The sequence below is a fragment of the Spea bombifrons genome, chromosome 3 (assembly GCF_027358695.1).
Source record: "Spea bombifrons isolate aSpeBom1 chromosome 3, aSpeBom1.2.pri, whole genome shotgun sequence".
NCBI classification, from domain to species: Eukaryota; Metazoa; Chordata; class Amphibia; order Anura; family Pelobatidae; genus Spea; species Spea bombifrons.
This window is the reverse complement of record NC_071089.1, coordinates 20,616,282-20,632,266: the sequence shown is the minus strand read 5'-3', so window position 1 is coordinate 20,632,266 and position 15,985 is coordinate 20,616,282.

Below are 15,985 nucleotides of genomic sequence, written 5' to 3'. Positions count from 1 at the left end.
CAAGCAGACCATGTATAGCTTTCCTTATGTTGTGAGCAGGTCCAGCCTAACTCATGTGAGCTCACTGAACCAAGGCTTGGGTTAGGCTCATGAGCCCGGGATGATCTGTTCATCCACAGAACTCATGTCAAGAAAGTAGAAGACCTAAAATGACATTTAGGAAGTTTTTTGGAGTGGGAATTGTGTTCTTGGTTGTTAAAGAAATATAGAAAATGAAATTTTACAAAATTTTCTAGTCTTAGGTCCATTCCTGCTAAAACCATTGTTGAAGGCCATCTCTGAACAGCAGGTGGCTCCAGGACTGTTACTCCCACAGACGTGTTAGTGGTTAATGGTTGTGTGTCACCGTGGTTCAGTTTATTCCATTCTTTGTTTTAGCCAAACATATGGCTGACTGTGTGTATGTACAGTCATGCATCATGATTATGAACAGTGAATCTTGTGTGCACCTTCACACAATCCTCACAAGAATAGCAGCACGCTTCCAGCTTGTATTACTGTCTCTTCACATGCCATATGGAACATACTGCTTAGGAAATAGAAGGTATCTCACCTGTAGAAAATAGTAAGAAACTCATGGCAGATAAGAGGTCATTGGATCGTGCAGCCTGCCCATGCTTTCCTGCTGTGAAGACCACAATCACTTCTTGGTCTTCTTCGTGCTCGGTTCTTGGCCTTATGTAATTTTCAGGATGGTCTTATGCCTGACCTAATCCCCTCGCTGTATTAATAAACTTTCTTCTCTTAGCGCTCTTCATACTTATTCAGTAATTAGTCATTAATAGGTATGTAAAAATGGGAACTAAAATATGTATCTTTTTTTGCGTGTGCAAACTTTGTAACTAGTCCTATTCATAACACTTTATGTATACACACAGGGCAACAGAAATGTTAAATAGTAACAGTAATCACCGTTATTCACATTTCCAAAGGATGAATAGAACATCTCTAGAAATGTACATACAATATCCTAAAACACTAAACTGATCTCGACAAAGCAATAAACAATAAGTAATGAGTTCTACGTACTGGATGTATGCGATGGACTCCATCATTCCTTAGTGTTGGCTGTTTTATAAATTCATTCTTATACGTTCTCCTGGAATTGTATGTGCCTATGGAGTTAAAGCTACTGGATTTATTAAATGAAGTGGGAGTTGGAAGAAGAACCGTGGTTTTCGACTCATCAACCTTTTAATGAAGGCTCAACACCACAGAGCTTTTCCTGCAGCAAGGAAGTGGCAAGCGCTGTAACAAGCATAGTGAAATAGGATCTTGCTAGTCACCACATTGACTAGTACCCAGCTTACCGTACGTTATTTCGTGTTTTTTTTTTTTTTTACCATGTTTGTTTAACCCCTTCGTGACCTGTTTTTGAAAATGTTGTTCCCTTCATAACAATGGCTGTTTTCTTTAGATTCCATTATTTTTATTGTATCATTTAATTTATTGTAAAAATAATAAAATATGGTGAAAATTTTAAAAATCTACTGTCCATCTACAAAAGTTTATGAAAAACCTGCCTTTTTTTCTCATGTTATAGGGCAATAAGTGTATTGTTTGATAAGGGGTGTAAAATGCTCCCTTACATTCTACATTTTTGTTTTCTTATTTTTGTACTTTGGAGGCAAGAAAGGTTTTTTTTTATGTATATTTCTAGTGGCAGGGGCATGAGGTGTTTGGGAACCTATTTTTACATTGAGTTTTTTATTTTTATAATTTGTTTACATTTTCTTGTAACTGGTTGGTTCCCGTTATGATGTCATGGTGACATCACTAGAGTCTTTATTATTTTTACATTTAAAAAAAAATCTGGAGAACGATCACACGGCACCTCTGCATTTGAGCAACACTGGTTGAGCAAAGAAGGCTGATCACTTTCTAAGCTCATTTAACCCCATGATGTGTCCATTGTCTTTAACTGTATGTTTTTCTGTGATGTGTCTGGTACGTCAGTGGTCACTAAGGTATTTAGTTCTTTTTTTCCATGTTGGTGTATCCACATAAATGATACATCCTTTTAAAATTTGTTTTTAAGCAATAGGTGCCTCTGATGAACAATGACCCAACTTACGTTTGGCAACATCACTTGATTACAGACATATCAGCATACATATTCATCCTTCCATAGTACCCTATAGGGTAGTATTTCTAGTACTTCTGAGTTTGGGGGAAGTGAACGAGGAGTTATCATTTTTACGTGTGGTGCTAGGACAATGGCATTTCAGGGCTATTTTTTGTGCTCTTAGTGCAATATAGAGGACAGAAATCACTTCAGTGACTGGGTAGGCCTGTTATGTGAAAACAACATCAGTGAGCTCCCTGCTCACTGTGTTGTTTTATTTATTTTATTTTTCATTTTTTCAGCTTGCCAACTTGGGTTTTTATGATGCATAATTACGTCAGTACTTTCAAACGGCTACTCTTCTGCAAACTCCCACTTGAATAGCCGTATTTAAAAAAACAAAATACAAAACCCCCCGCCAGGTTTCATCAGGACCAGGCTGTGGAAGAATAGCGTCCCTGCCTTCGCTCTTACACCATGCGGCTGTGTGTGTCCACATTGGCAGTCCCACACTAATGGGGAGTGCCAGCAATGGTAATTGTGGGCACCATCAGCCACCTACCCACTGGCCATTTCAATATCAGTTCCATTTTCCGTGTGTTACGGCTTTCTATTTCCTGAATGGAGAAGGCCTCCACTTAAAACGGAATTTTAAACTGAAGTGCATGAATCTTAAGAAGTTGGTGACTTGTAGCACAAAAGTTTCAATCACTAAAGCAGGAATGTACAGAATAGTTACAATATCAACCAAATTCATTAAGGATTAGGAAGAGCCAACCCAAGTGAACCTTCCCAGAAAGAAGAGCTTTGTTAGCCTTGTTTAAATCGTCATTAAATCAATGAGTATTTGAGTCATCTGCCCATAAATCCAGAGAATTGGAACCGCACCTCTCCTGCAAACTCCCGTTTCAGTTTTCTGAATAATAAGACGTTTTTGTATATTTTGTGTCTGACAAGCCACGCTAAGTGAAAGGAAATAATAAGCTTCCTGCCCCATATAGAGACCGTTTTAGCACCTTTTGGGTGTTTTCAGTTCTTTAGTTTGTATAATACAGGTTCTCTCTTAGAGATTTGTTTACTGTTTTGCATAACTACATTAACTTATCCAAACTATCCATAGTACACTTTGTTTTTCCTGTTAAGATTTTTCTCAATCATAGTTTTTATTAAATATAAAAAAATAGTTTACATGTGAACTAACATTTACTAGTAAAACTTTTATTCCTATAGGGTAGTCTTACATTCAGGCTTTTTCTTTTTTTCCTAAATTAATATTACATTTTTGGGGGGTCCGTCCTATAATCAGGGTCGTCTTATAATTGAGCAAATACGGTATATATGTTGCAGATTAAGATTTATGTTGGAGGCGTTGGTTGCAAAGTTCTTTGTTATAACATTCTAAAACGGGAGAAATAATTTCTGCAGCCACCTTGTGGTCAAAGTAACAAACTTTGCAAAAATTGAAATAGCTGCATTAGCCCAAGAGAAAATGGAGTCTATATTTGCAAATGATAACTTTTATTGAGCTGACATAAACAAAATGATGCAAAGTTATATAAGCATTTGAGACCTCAAATGTCCCTAAGAACTTTTCAGGTCAACCAAATATTGCATGTCTCATAACACTGGAGAAGTATATTTATCAGCCTTGTTTTTGTAATTGTGTTAGCAAATTGAAAATGGCAACAGATATGTATTCATATAGCAGCAAGTTGCCCTCACTGTCTGCTCTAAAGATGAGAATTAATTATTTTAATTCTCCCCATTATATTATCTCTCACCCAGCTCACCTTAATGCCAGCACTCATGTGTTCTGATGCTACCTCTTTGGCTCAGTGTCTCCCAATATCTGTGCTCTCCTTTCTGTTACCTTAGTATCAAGTCCCTGCCACTTATTCTACGGCTGCTCTATTGTTGCTCACCTGCATTGTTCCTTGACTACCCCTTCTGCCTGCTGATTATTAATCCTTTTTGATCTTTGGACAGAAACCTCGGATAATCTGACCTTTGGCTTGGTTTTTTGGATTTTTGTCTGCCGCCTGCCTTATGATATTTGTGGACTGTTATTCCGGCTTTCTGGACTCCCCTAGTCCATCTCCAGGTAGCTCCTAACAGTATGTGAGCATGGATGTCTATGTATAAGTGTATGTGAGCATGAATGTCTATGTGTAAGTGTGTGTGAACATGAGTGTCTATGTATAAGTGTATGTGAGCATGGATGTTTATTTATAAGTGTATTTGCATATGAATGTTAATGTATTAAAAATAATTTGTATGCTTGTGTGTTAGCATAGATGTGTTTGTATATGTGAATGTATGTGCAAGTGGTGTGAGATGGAGTATGTGTTAGTATGAGTGCGTAAGGGTTTGTGATAGAAAATGGATGGGAGTGTATGTGTGTTAGTGAGTAAGTGTATGTGTGTTAGCATGTGTAAGTTTGTTTAAGTATGTTTACGTATGTGTGCCAGAGTGTATGTTCCAAGGGGCAAAGAAGGCATAGACAATCTGCTTGGGGGCAATGATGGCACAGACAAGCTGTTTAAAGTCAATGATGGCGCAGACAAGCTATTTGAGGGCAATGATGACACAGACCAGCTGTTAAGGGATAAAGATGGTACAGGTAGAGTGTTTGGGGGTTAGGGTGGCACTGATAAGCTGCTTGGGGCAAAGGTGGCACTCACAAGCTGTGTGGGGCAAAGGTGGCACTGTGGGACATGCTGCTTGGTAAAGTTGGCAGGCCCCAGGGTAATAGTTTCTAGTTATGCCCCTGGGGACATGTAAAATGCCACAGACAGGAGTTTGTATGTGGAGTAAGGCTGAGGCCACGCAATCTATTTTTCCCGTTAAGGAAGGAACTAAAAGAAACATTTCTCTTCCTGAAAGGAAGCTGCTAGTTTCACAAAAGAACGAAGGACTATGCCACTTTCCTATATCTAATAAAGAAAAGTGAGATGGAACAGTGATACTTTGTAAAAGGGCAGCTTTGTCAGCAAACTTATACTAGCACAGCATTTTAAAGCAGACAGACAACTGAAAACAACCTTACCAAAAAATAATAACATATAAACCATTTCCATATTTCGATATTTTCTTTAGAACAGATATACAGTGCAACCTCTGGGCTGATACTAGGCATGAACACTTTGGATGACTGAACTTGCAATGTTTCTTAAGGAAATGGTCTTTGGGTTGCAGAGAAAGGTAGCAGTAAGGCAAAGATAGGTTCATGTGATCAAGATGCTGCTGACACCCCTCCATTTTTTTTTTTGCCTTCCTCCGTCGCCAACACATTAAGGGGACAGATCACAAGATAAACAATACAAGAAGAGTCAGTATGAAAAAGAGTGCACATTTATTTTTATTCTATAGATTGTTACACTGACTATTTGATGTAATAAATAACATTTCTGAAACCTGCTCAGTAGTCTACATGAGCAGGTTTATTTTCTATAAAGAACAATTTGACTTATCCACATGACACATATAGGTGCGGCAGAAGGCAGAATGGCCACAAAGTGGGTGAAGGTTTGCAAACATAGGTAGGGTTTAAATTAGGCTCCACCCTCTGCCCATCAGCCATGGCACCACTAAAAACCTGGTGCACACAGCTATCATACTTATGGCTGCCACCAGTCTTGTTTTGACCAAGACACTCCCAGGTAAGTCCTGCCTTCCGGACCTCTTTAAGTCCCGGAAATTGCTCTGCTGGTGGAATTAGAAAAGTTGAGGTGTTAGTGTCTGGGTGTATGTGTTAGTATGAGTGTCTGCCTCACTCATCCCTCTTCTCAGTTTTCTATTTTGGTTTCCTGCCTTCCCCTCTTTCTTCCTTTCTTCTTTTCTCTCTTCTCTCCTTTCTCTTTTTACCGCTTCTTTGCTTGTTTCTCTTTCTCACGTATATCATTAATCCCTTTGTGACCAAAGATAGTATGTACCTTAACATCACAAAATAACAGTCCTACAGGACCTGTGACACACCTGGTACGTCATCGGTTAAAATTGCTCCCATGTCACGGAGATCAATGCAATTGAGAAGGCACCACTGTTTCGGACCACTCCATGACTGGAGCGATCAGTGTATAGCTGATATAGCTGACATGTGCATGTGATCGCTTCTACAGTGAATCATGTGCACGATTAACGTCAGATGACAAATGCAATGATTGCCTCTGTCTCTGTTCTTTCCTTCTCACTGTGAGTTAGTGGATAACGTTAGTTAGTTAGTGGATAATTTATAATTTGTTAGTGTTATATTTAGGGATAGGTAGGAATTAAAAAAACTTAAAAAAATCTTAGAAAACGTAAAAAAAATTAAAATCATAAAGGTATAAAGGGGGTTTCAAAATAAGGGCAAGCTAACAATCTGTGTGGGTTCACTAAATGAAAATGAAGAAAGCAGTTGAAGAAAGACACAGCAAAAACATGAAACATTTTCTGGTCCTGTAGTGAAAAATTGCCTTGGTCCTTAATGGATTAAACTTCCTTTGCTGAGTCAGACCAAAATACCACACAGGATTGTTTCAGTTCTTTGATACATGGTAAACCATGTACTGAAATAAAATGAAGCCTGTACTGCAAGAAAACTGGGAAAGAGACCGCTGTATTGCTATTGGAGCACATTGATAGGTGCACTTATTTCAAATCATATTGTGCAGGCCTCAAAAAATGTCAGATGTACCCTCCTGATTATTATTATTTTTTAAAAACAAATTAGGTACATTAAAACACACACTAACGTTAAAAATGTGGGTTATTTGGCATACAAAATGTTAACCATGCTACAAGTTAACCGCTCAAGTTATTTAGAAATGTTTCTTTAGACAATTGGCCTTCTGTCCCTACCTGGGAACTTGTGGGATCCGGCTACCCGGCCAGATCTGCCCGCTGACACCAGGATATAGAAATTTGAATATTTATTTAAAAGATATATACATATTACACTGAACAGAAAGGTTTTTCATAATTATCACCTTTAAATTTCTACCATAAAAACATTTTACTTGTTAGTTGTTCACGTGATTAAGAAAGCACCCCGTTCTGCTTCTCTGAGTCTCCTAATCATATTCTTTTTTCTCCTGCTTACCGCCACCTATTTCCCCCCCGACTAAAAGTGGTTTGGGGCTATTCCCACTAATTCATGAAGCAACTCTCCCAGAAGGGGGATAGCTCTACCCTGGGAAGTTTCCATCTATGCTTACGGACAAATCACTGCCATTAATATTGTCAGTAAGTATTAATTACCAGGAACGTGCATGGGTTTATATGAATGTATAATATAACCACACATAAATGAGTACTGATTTCACACATGCAGTAATAGTTTCAGAGTAATAGCATAGCTCTGTTTTGTCATGTCTCGTTTTTGCAGCCAGTTGAGATCATGGGAACCGAAATAGTTTCTAACACATTTTTCGGTTAATTTTTGGCTCATTTGTTTTGGGCAACAAATTACGTTCCCTGCCCATTAAACCAAAAATCGGGAGGGGTATTTTTAACTCGGGATCGAAATTAGTTTCCTTGTGCCCTTCTTCATGCTCATTCACTCTCATCCACTCTCTTAAATGCTCATTCATTCTATCTTGTACTCTCTAAAGGTTTCCCTATCTTCTCTGCTGACCATTTCCCCTTCTACTTAATCTTCTATCTTTAATCTTGTCTCTTTTATATTCTCTCTTCTACAATACCTTTGCCCACTTCTCTGCAGACATAACCTGGTGCGCCAAAATGGCAGTGCTTCTGGTGATGTCCTTTCCACCGGCGTGAACTTCCACCAAAATGGTGGTGCTTCCGGTGACGTCTGGGCCAGTACGGGAAATCCTATGACTGCATCACTTAGACATCATGAACAGTTCCCTCATGTCCAGGAGAAGCAGTGTGTCAGCATATGACTTTATTCCTGGCTTTGGCATCACTGCCTTTGCGAGAGGTAAATCAGTGGCTTCTGGCCTCAGCTCTAGCTCCTGTTTTCCTATAGCCCACCTCCTCAACAAAGGTGTCCCAGTTTGGTGACCTGAAATGTTGGGGGTATGAAACCCATATCACATCTTACTGAGGGCTAGCCATGTGTCTTCCTATGTGCCTTCCTGAAATCCTGCTGTCAGATTGTATTTATCTTATTTTGTAAATAAGGGTAAAAAATCTTTCTTGACTTCCCTAGATTAACATTACCTATACTAACAATTGCCGTATTTGCTTGATTATAAGACGACCCCCCAAAATCAAAATATTAATTTAGGAAAAAAACAAAAAGCCTGAATATCAGACTACCCTATAGGAAAAAAGTTTTACTAGTAAATATTAATTCATGTAAACTAATTTTCATATTTAACCCCTTCCGTACCGGGACGTACCTGGTACTTCCTGGTTAACAGTCACCGGTAGACCGGGACGTACCAGGTACGTCTCCTCCAAAAAACGCCCCCACATCACCACAATCGCGGTGATCGTGGAGGCGCTGCTGCTACTGTCTGCCCAGGACTCCTGGGCAGACAGAACAGCCTGTCTAAGCCCGCCCCCAAGCCTACGATCACTCCCATGGAGTGATTTTGTAGGCAGAAACAGCGATTGCAGAAAAATCTGCAATCGCGGTTTCAGCTGCCACAGGCAGCTTCAGGGAAGGGGGGGGGGTGTTGAATGGGTCCCCACACAAGTGTGGGGACCTGATCCAACACCCCCCTGCTGCCTGATCGCTCCATGAGAGCGTCAGTGCAGCGTTAACCCCTTCAATGCCGCGATCGCGGCATTCAATGCCGCGATCGCGGCATTGAAGGGGTTAATTCCCGTTTTGTAGGGGGCTCTGCTGCTGGTGGTCTGCCTGGAAGCCCAGGCAGACCAGCAACAGCAAAAACGACCCCCCAGAAGTCCTCTGATCAGTCCTGTAGGACTGATCAGAGAGACTCCTCCCCTACAATCTCCAGTCTATTGGAGATTGTGTCCCAGCTGCCAGAGGCAGCTTTAGGGACAGGGAGACAGGGTTCTTTGGTCTCCACATGAGTGTGGAGACCAGCCCCCCCACCCCCACCCTTCCTCAGTTAACCCCTACCCCCCTCTTCCTCAATTAACCCCTTCAATGCTGCGATTGTGTATGACCCCCCATCGCAGCATTGCAGGGGTTAATATTAGTCCCCACAAGCTTGTGGGGACTAAATATCAGTCAATGCTGTGCTTCAATGGAGCATCAGCATTGAAAGAGTTAAAAAAAAATAAAAAAATAATAAAGAAAAATTAAAAAATAAAAAATAAATAAATAAATAATAAAATAATAATAATAAAAAAAAATAACAGCACTGACCTGAAAGTCCAGGGTGCTTCCAGGTCAAATGCTGGGCTGATCAGATCGCTCCTGGCCAATAGGAGTGATCGGATCATTATGGCAGCCCATGGATGACCCTGCTCTACAAAGAGAGAGGGGTCATCTAGGTTAATTATGAAAAAACACAAATTATTAATTAATAAAAAAATCATAATTATTACCTGATCACTTGTCGGTGACATTTTAAGTCGCTGATTATTGATCGGTCTCCCTGATTGATGTCAGCGGCCTAAACCTGTCACTTACAAGCAATCTGATAAAAAAAATTTAAAAAAATGTAAATGCACATGTTCCAGTTTTGCCCTCATAGCTTCCTCAAAAAATGCATGAACCATGCATGTGAGGCCTTGTTGGACTCATGGGATGTTGGTGAACAAAATGTGGTGTTTTCTTCCACTGTTGCACTTATGCTGTGCAAGAAATTCAGTGCAACATTGAAATGTATGCGTTAAAAATGCAATAAAATAATTTCCCTGTGAAGTTTGGCAGACATCAGTGAAGAAATGGCTGGCTGAAAACTGTCAAAACTACCCTAGTTGAACACCCTGACTCGTCTACTGTTCATAAATATATACTTTTATGGGGTAATTTACATTGGGGGGCTTCCAAAATGTCCCAAATGGGATATGGGCTCAGCAAACCAATTTCTGAAAATTCCAAATTTGAAAACTAAAATGCGCATGTTCCAGTTTTGCCCTCATAGCTTCCTCAAAAAATGCATGAACCATGCATGTGAGGCCTTGTTGGAACCGGGGGATGTTGGTGAACACAATTTGGTGTTTTGTTCTGCAGTTGCACATATTCTATACAAAATATAATATAAAATCTAAAGCAACATTGCAACATATGCAAAAAAAACAAAAAAATATAAAAATACCTCAAAATTTGGCAGCAATTGGCGATAAAATCCCTGTTTGAAAAGTGTCAAAATGACCCTAGTTGTACACCTTGACTTATCTACTGTTGATAAACATATAATTTTGGGGGGATAATCAGTATCTGTGACAACTATTGCAGTTATTAGACTACCATGCGAAATTTGAAAAAAATTACATTTCAAAAACGTAATGCATGCCTTGCAATATTTGCCCTATACTGGTCAAAATAGATAAAAATCCTGGCCATGTTGGGTGGTTTCCAAATCAGGACAACTTAATGAATATATTTGGGATAATTTTTTCCCGTTGGTTCAATGTGTGTACAATTTGTATGTATACAAAACTGTAAAAAAATGCTTTTTTTTCATTTTTTCCCCACTTTTTCCAGTTTATTTCAAACAAAACAATGTACTACCCAGCTTAATATGGTTTCAAATGAAAGCCCTACTTGTGCTGAAAAAAACAATATATGATTTGTGTGGGTGCACCAATTGATAAGAGAGAAATTACAGTTGAAGAAAGACATGGCAAAAACACAAAAACGGCTCTGGTCCTTTAGCGACACGTTAGTATCAAAATCCCGGTCCTGAAGGGGTTAATAAAAGCTATGATTGAGAAAAATATATATTTTTTATTTCCTTTTATTTGCCAACCTGCCCCCCCCCAGTTATGCACATCTGCCCCCAGGCTTGCCACTCTGCCCCCAGAAATCCCTTATACCCCCCTATTTGCCACTCTGCCCCATGATGTGCCTTTTAACCCTCTATATGCCACTCTGCCTCCAGAAATGTCTTATACCCTCCTATATGCCACTGTGCCCCATGATATGCCTTTTAACCCCCTATATGCCTTATAGGGGGTTAAAAGGCATATCATGGGGCTGAGTGGCATATAGGGGGTTAAAATGCATTTCTGGATGTATATATATATATAACTGCTAACAGCAATCTCACTCCTATCAAGCCAAGGCAGCCAGTACATGCTGGAACCTGTGGATGATAGTAGTGTGATTACAGCCTCCCTATGCCATGCTACCACCCCCACCCCCCTTACACATCCATGCTATCACACACACTCATTCACAAACATTTAAATACTCATTCATTCCATACTTGTGCAAAAACCCTCCCCCACCCCCTTACCTGAACTGCAGATCTCCCAATCGCAGACTTCTGCAGGGGTCCGGCTGTGCGAGCAATTTCTCTGGCCCCGCCCCCAGAGGGGGGAGGCAGAGTTATGTGAGGACCGTGCTAGCTTCCTGTTCTCCTGGACGCTGCTCGCAACCAAATCCTGGTAAGCAGCCTGGCCCCAGCAGAATGAGGTCTGATTAGAAGACGACCTTGATTATAAGACGAGGGGGATTTTTCAGAGCATTTGCTCTGGAAAAAACCTTGTCTTATAATCGAGCAAATACGGTATTATAACCCTCAATGTTTGTGTTTGATAATAAAAAATGACATTCAAACTGAATCCACCACTTTATTTGCTAGAACATTCCACATCTTGAGGGGACAGTTTAATACCCCCGGGCTTATTCCAAAGAATAATGCATGTTACAGTACTTTCTGAGTCCCTGACACCCACTCTAAAGAAGAATACATTTTAAAATAATCTGTGAGTACTTTAATATGCATTCTTCAAAAACAAAAATTAAGCAGTCCTCTTCCTCCATGGTCCAACTATTCCTGCTACTGATTGTCTGCTTGAAGCAGAGGTAACTGCATAACGGGGAATCCTTTACAAGAGGATAGCACATTTCAGATGGCATATGTGCGTTAAGACTGTTATGGGTGCTAATAAGGGTTGGGTTGCTTGTATTGGGTTACCATTCCTTCTGCAAACTTTATTTTAAGATATTCTAATATCTGAGTGATTCAGGGTTCTGCAAAGTAATCTAGGTCAAGTTATGTAGAACATTTTGTTCAGGACCATTCCCACAAGAAACTTCTAAACTTAACATAAGAGAAAAATGCAGCCTTTTCAGCTAGCATATGCACTTTAATGGATATGCTAGCTGAGAAGTCTCTTTAAATTATGTATTGTCCCCTTTGCAAATGCATTGAGGGATTCTGCATTATGCCCCGCATATTCATTTGCCCCTTTGACTTTCCCCAGCTCTTTTCCATGCACGTTACCTCCAGTGCTAGAGCTCTAGCACTGGCTCGGCAGACTGCAGATGGGCATCTATTCAGAACCCCTGTGTGTATGCATGGCAAGTGATCATATTTATTATAATATAAGTATTTTGTAAGGGTTAAAAAGCAATTTTAAGGCTTTTAGACAAACGGAGAAAACTTGGAATGGTGGTGAACTCGTCAATAAGTCATCAAAAGAATAACTTTTTAGACATTCCATTACAACTGTTGAAAAGCTAACACAGCATTCTACAATAAGAACATCATATTAACAGTCAACACTGCGGTGGTAGTGAGATGGTCTGGGCTGCTTTGCTGCTTCGGACCTGGGTTCTAATTAATAGAACGATGAATTCTGCTCTCTATCAAGAAAATCCAAAAGGGGGTTCCGGCTATCAGTTTGTGACCTAAAGCTCAACCACAGTTATACAGCAGGGCAATAATCCGAAGCACACAAGCAAGTGCACCTCTAAATGTCTCAAAAGAAACCAAATGAATCAGATTTTGTCTGTTCCTGTGCCGAAGATTTTTATTTTACATATATGTATTCTATTCTATTTTATTTTTCTTGGTGTTGGGATCACTTTATACGTACGTTGAATTGCTCTCCCAACATTGATTATGAAGGTTTTGGAGTGCTGACTTGATCAGATTGAGACCCTGTGACATGACCTTAAAAAGGCAGTTCATGCTCAAAACCCACCAATGTTGTGGGACAAAATTCCTCCACAGTGACTTAAAAGTGTAATTGCCAGTTATCACCAAAATTTTGATTGCAGTTGTTGATGCCAAGGGTGGCGCAACTAATTATTAGGTCTAGAGCTGGTTCCTCTCTGATAGTTAATCCAGATCTCTTAGGCCTGACAGTAGTGGCACAGCTCAGGCTAATACAAATCATATGAGTCTCCCACTGGATGGGGACTCAGGGGTCCTGGAGCAACTGCTCCATGTGCCCCTTGGTTAATCTGATCCTGTATGTTCCCCACACTCTCTAAAATCAAGACCACAATGAAAATCATGTCACAAAAAAAATGAAACAAACTATCTGTGTATATGAAGTGTGCCCCCCCCCAGATACATATGTTTGGGTTAGTCTAATTTTTAACACTGGCCCTGGCCCTCACCATCAGAGCCTACTGAAAATAGCGCCTATGGCAAGCACTGAAATTGCGCCCCTGTCCAAATATCTAAAACCCATTTACCAGCCCCTGCTGCCCATATATATATATAAATATTAGTCCCTGCTGTCGATAGCAGGTATAGATCAACACACAAACCCAGATCAATTGAAATTCACTTGTGATCTCAGCACTGAAGGAATATATACCCTCCTCCACCTACCCACTATATACCCTCTCCCCCCCTACCCACTATGTACCCTCCCCCCTACCCACTATATACCCTCCCCCCCTACCCACTATATATCCTCCCCCCCTACCCACTATATACCCCCCCCCGTAGTTCTCTCACCTTGAAGTCCAGCAACGGGAGCATGATGCTGCTGTCATCCTGCACCGCTCGCTGGTGCCCGGTGCTTCACTGCTGAGCGCCGTAATATGACGTCATATTTCGGCGCCCAGCAGTGAAGCAGCGGGCACTAGCGAGCGGCTTTTAAACGCTGTCTTCTTTTTTTTTGATGCAGGGGAGAACGCATCCAAAAAAAAAAAAGACAGCGTTTAAAAGCCGCTCGCTGGTGCCCCCTTCAAATGGCGCCTATGGCATGAGCCATAGGTGCCATACCCTAGATACGCCTCTGCTCACCATACATGCATTTAGACCTTGCAAATGGCCCCGCATGAGATGGTAAGTTGCAGAGCAAATGTCTCTAGGTATTACAATTCCTTACATTAATGTATTACTAGAATTCAGAGGAAAAGAATGCAAAGTGAGATCCTTATCTTTCTGGTGGCTTTTGTCATTCTTGGCTATTCATTGTCGAATGTTGATCTGGTTGGGTTACGTAGGTTTTAAATTTCGCAATTCTGTCACCTGGTGTAGAGAAGAGGTGATCTTATCCCGATATTTGGACAAGGCAGTACCTGACATGCCAGAAAAAAATATTCATTGAATAGATGACAAGCAACAAATGTCCCTCTTCAAGAAAAGTCTGACTCTGAAAAGTATAACCAGAGGTTTTGGAGAAAATGTATGTTCTTATTTATTGATTTATATAGTGCTGGCACATTCAGCAGAGCTGTACAACAGGCACACAGAGGGCCATTAGGCTCCCTGATACACGGCAGAGGTGCTACGGCCCCCTGAGCCTGCCCCTCTAGGCCACAATACACCACTGCATACAGTATAATGCGTATTTCCGTACATCTACTATTGGGTGGGTTTGTAGCTTCCCCCACCTTGCAGAACTAGTAAACCAGTTTACCTTCTTGGTACACTAGCATATACTGGTAGTGCGAATCTGTAGCACCTTTTCCAGTTTTCAATTATTTTTGATGCTTTGTTACCTTGGGGGAAACATGTTGTGGGTCTAAAAAACGTATAAATGGTTTGTGACAATATGGCAGAGCTTAGGGACAGCTCATCCTTGAAATCCAAAATCTAATACAATTCACCGCCACATGAGAAGAGGCAGTATTGCATCTGCAATAGAGATAAGTATAACAGCTTGTATTTCTGCTGTTCTGCAAACACACCTCACAATCTTGGCATGTCTTTGGAAACGCCATCCTTATGTCTTTACAGGCTTCTTAAGCTTACGTAGCTGCAAAAGTCAAACCACAGCCTGACTGTTCTCCGGGAAAGTTGTGACTGCAGCCTGTAACCGATGTCATTGAGATCCCCAAGCATTCATTGCCATTCACACACACACACAATATATTGGCACATAATAAATAAGTGCACAATAGTGTACAGTTTCCTGTCTGCTGGCTATTGTTTGTTTTCACGTTAATTCCTTGAACCCACATTTAAGCTCATCTGCATTATAGATGGATGAGGAATCGCTGCTTTTTCTGAAAATAGAAACTGCTGCTGTACATTTTGGCAAACAATGAATTAAACTGGCTAGAACTCACCAGGCTCAATCTGGGGAATCAAAGCATCATCGGCACTTTCAGGCCAGCGGCCACTATATGAGGCATATGTGGAAGATGGCTTTATAACCGCAGCCGGACGCGACTCTTTTATGTTTTTGCAAAGGGTGGCCACTCGTTGAAGGACCAGATCTGCTGTTCAAGTGGCAGTTAATGTAGGTGCGCGGTGATCACACATTTGCCCAGTGTGCCATATGGCCAGTCTGAGCATGGAGCTCACACAAACACACAGCACATCATACTTACCTCTCAACATCTCAATTGTAGATAGGTCTGCCCACAGAATATAGGCAATATGGGGACAGAACACATCACAGTAGGGTGATCAGCCCGCTCCTGTAACCAGAGACAGCTATAAAAACGCACAGTCCAGCACTGATTTTAATGAAGCTAATAAGGGCAGAGACAAATGATCTTCTGCTTACAAGTGACCTCACTGATCATGACATTGTCATCACACACATAAGCCTGGTCCCTGGGATTGTTGGCAGCTATGAGACAGTAAGGATTAGACATTAGTGCAGCCATATTTAGAGGACTTGAAAAAC